At 38.3% G+C, this 3973-nt stretch overlaps 1 long non-coding RNA gene across 1 annotated transcript; it reads right to left on the bottom strand.

Annotated features, from left to right (window-relative positions):
• On the bottom strand, positions 783–2167 carry LOC109946306. The gene is made up of 3 exons (XR_002269506.1): positions 1511–2167; positions 1116–1392; positions 783–1006 (listed from the first exon to the last, which is right to left on the bottom strand). It is a non-coding gene; the product is annotated as an uncharacterized LOC109946306 (long non-coding RNA).

Raw genomic sequence — 3973 nt, 5'->3', positions numbered from 1 at the left:
GAAGCGGAAATTGCAGTTAAATGGGCTAGAGGAAATTCGTCAAGGTGCTTATGATAGTTCTCGCATCTACAAGGAAAGAACTAAGGCATTTCATGACAGTCAAATTTTACGGAAGGAATTTCAGCCAGGGCAAAAGGTTCTGTTATTTAGTTCCAAGCTCAAGTTGTTTCCAGGGAAATTAAAATCTCGCTGGACTGGACCCTACCTAGTGACTCAAGTTTTTCCTCATGGAGCAGTTCAAATCACTAATGAAGATAAAGGCAACACGTTCAAGGTGAATGGTCATAGGCTGAAACCCTATGTGAAGACACCCTTTGACATTGCAGCCGAGTCTTTGACTCTGAAGGAACCAGTGATTTGACCACCAGGCTTCTGCAAAGTCTAGCTACAGACTTAAAATAGCGCACTTATTGGGAGGCAACCCAATTTTTCTAAACTCTTTACTTCTTATATTTTCAAAACAAAAAACAAAAAAAATTTGTTGTTTTCTTTATCTAGTTGTTTTTTTTTTTTCCTTTTCTATTCCTAACACATAATTGACTCAATGCAGGCCGTTTATGACTCAATGCAGGACACAACCATCAGCAGCATGCATAAAAAAAAAACAGAAAATCCTACACTAGAATCTTGCACCCAGTAGCAGCTGGAATCTTGCACCCAGCAGCAGCTGGAATCTTGCACCCAGCAGCAGCTGGAATCATGCACCCAGCAGCAGCTAGAATCATGCACCCAGCAGCAATCCTATATTAACATCACCACATCTACACTATACTAGAAGTTAAAGCAATTCACATGAGCTCGAGCTCACTCAAAGATTTAAGTTTGGGGGTAGCTGTTGCAAATCCAGCACATATATATCATTTTGAGCAGTTATCCATAACCACACAATTTGCAGGCATTCGAAATTCTACTCACTAGATGCACGGGTCCACCTTTGGCACCCCCATGTGATTCCATGCCCTTTGAGTTTGTGTGTTGACTGCCCTCTCATGGATCTGCATTTTTCCTACACAGTGCACATTAATGTAAGTATTTGCAGGGACAAAGAACTCACATCTATACATCAACCACAGCTCCCAAATCGGGACCACAACAAATTCTGGAATTAATCCTACCTTCAGATGGATATTGGATCTTGAAATCATCCTTGCAAGATTATTGGTCAAGTGGTTCCTGGGTGACTCAGTGTTCTCAATATTGCTGAGAGTAAAGGTCTCTCCTCTAAGACCAGTTTGGAAGCCTTGGGAATTCTGTAGTTATGGTTTTGACCCTGTGAAACACACGAGTGACCAGCAGCTTTTTGAAGTCAATCTCAACTTCAAGCTTGGCCCCATAGGATTCCAATTCTGTGACAATTCAAGTGAGCATCCAATAGCTGGCGTCCTTTCCAATCTGGGTTGGGAATCAAGCAGATGGTGTAATTTCAATTTAAAAAAAAACAAAACAAAACAAAAAAAAACCAAAAAAAAAAAAAAAAAAAAAAAAACAGTTCTGAGGTTCGAAAGTTTACCTACGAGATGCACAGATCTGGGGTCCTTATTGGTGGAGAATAGACTATTGTTCGGCTTCAGCTTGCTTTCATCTTGGAACAAGTTAGCATCTGGTGACATGGATGGAGACAGATCTGACTGTGAGGAATCCAGGGACTCCAAAACCATCCAAAAATTCAGGTGCATCAGATAATTCAACCCCACTGGTTGTGTTTGCTGCAGCTGTGGCCTCCTCACGCAGATGAAAACGCTGGTGTGATTGGATTGAAAGAGAGGAAAGGATCGTGAGTGTTGGGGAGAATGAAGAAGAGTGAAGGCGGAGATGGATGGTCTTGCGAAGAGAGAAATCAGAGATCTTTTCTGATTCTCTGGACACAGCAAGGGGCTTTGGTTTATCCAAGCAATATTCTTTTTCTTCTGCAAAATGGGAATGGACAGAAGAGAGACTTCGGCTCTGGGCTCAGGCTAGGAGAAGGGAATCCAATATTTTTTTTCAAATGACAGATGCAGCAGCTAGACCAGGTTATATTGTAGTTGTCGCTCATATCTGACGCAAGTGTGGATGTGGTTGAGTTGGTCAGCGCTCTTTGCATCCCCGCTCTAGGTCATGCCTTCGAATCACCGCAGCGTCACCTCCGCATCCCTGGTGTGTTCATTTTTTATTTTTTTTTCGTATTTTATTTTTTTTTATTTTTTTTATTTTTACTTTTTTCTGTTTATGTTTTATGTTCTTTTCTTTTATTTTTTTTATTTTTTTTATTTTTTATTTTTATCTCCTAATCACTTCTTTAGTTGTTTCCTTTGTTTATTTTCCACACCTTGAGGACAAAGTGTGATTTAAGTTTGGGGGTGGGAAAGTAAATTTTATTTTTTTTCATTTTTTTGAGTCTTGTTTAAAAATTTTCGTTTTTAAGTTAATATCCATAGATTATTTTAAACGTTAGAAAAAATGGACATGGTGAAGATCAATCCCACAGTAGAGTCTTTTCTATTTATTGTTGCTTAGACACTAATTCATGAATTATACTTTGAAATTTGCACATCACACCAACATGGTTTTTGGGGAGTGAGATTGGAATACTTACTTTTTGTCCAAGTGTGTTTTAATTTCTGTTCATTATAAATAAAGTTAGTATGTGTTATAAAGTAATAATTGCCTCACCCGAAGCTTTGCTAGTAACCGGGCCAATCCTGCCTAATCAGCAGTGATTCTCGAGACAAATGGTAGAGTTTTGGCATGAGGCAGAGTGGTTAGTTGGTTTCGTAGCCTTTTCAGCTTGAGTTAATAAGTCCTTAGGGGTGTTCTACACCTAGTGCCCTAAAACCCGAGTGGTTTGGGAGACATTGACCTAAAGCTCGCTACACGGTTGGATCGAAAGCTTAAGGGAACCAACATTGCACAACCACTACTGTTACTATTTATAATATATAAAAATAAAAAAAAAAGAAGAAAAGGAAAATAAAAAGTGTGGAGTGTGTGAAGTATGAATAAAAGGGATGAGAGGTAAGGGTTTTAGTCGAGTCTCCATAACCATGATGGTTCACTTTACACCGAAGGAAGTTTGTGAATTCTTTTCTAATTGAGTCTAAATAGCTTAGACTCTGTGGTGGGATTACTTGGATCTATTGAAAGGATGTTCTAGTTTTTAAAATTTTCTATGGATTGCAACTTGAAGGTGGAAATTTTGTCCTGGTTAAGTGTTAGCCAGATGTCTAGTCTGTTAAGTTTTTATTTTTTGTTTGAGTCTTGTTTCGCTTGAGGACAAGCAAAAAGCTAAGTTTGGGGGTATTTTGATGGACATATTTTATATTATATATTTAACCTCATTCTTAGTATATTTTGGTTAATATTTTGGAAGAATTTTGATACTTTGAATTATATTTCCAATATAGGACTTTCGACACTCTCTGGAGCAAAACATAATCAAATTGAAGAATTTTGGAGTAATTCCAGTTGGAGGACGTTCTTGAGTCACTTAACTTGATCGTATCAAAATTTCAGATTTTTCTTCCAAGCGGTTATTTTCTGGCAATAAAATAAAGGAGCAGTGCGCGGTGCTGGAATAGTGACGTGTTGGGCTTTTATTGCGTTTTTGGAGCCCAAGATGACCTCGGATGGGTTCGTGGCCTTCTAGAGAAGTGTTCAGGACATTTTTATCTTTAAAACAAGCTATCTTGGGCTAGATTTGGAGGAGATTTGGGGCCAAAACGTGGCTGGGCTGATTTTGGGCAAATTCTCCTATTCCAATTTGGACTTTATTTCCTAGTATTATTTTACTTTAATTAGTTTCCTTGTGGGGATAGAAAAGCTGTACATTGGCAGCTAGGTTTTAAGGGGTATTTAAGCTATTTCTCACAAAGAATTTAGGACTTCTTTTTCACTTTTGAACTTTGCATTGTGGAGAGCAATTGCTAGGGTTTTGGGTTTTCACAACTTTCAGGTGTTTTCGTTCTTTTCTTCTTAATGATATTTTCTTGGATTT

Source organism: Prunus persica, chromosome G8 (assembly GCF_000346465.2).
Source record: "Prunus persica cultivar Lovell chromosome G8, Prunus_persica_NCBIv2, whole genome shotgun sequence".
NCBI lineage: Eukaryota > Viridiplantae > Streptophyta > Magnoliopsida > Rosales > Rosaceae > Prunus > Prunus persica.
Note: the sequence above shows the minus strand (reverse complement) of the source record. Positions and strands in the feature narration are given on the sequence as shown.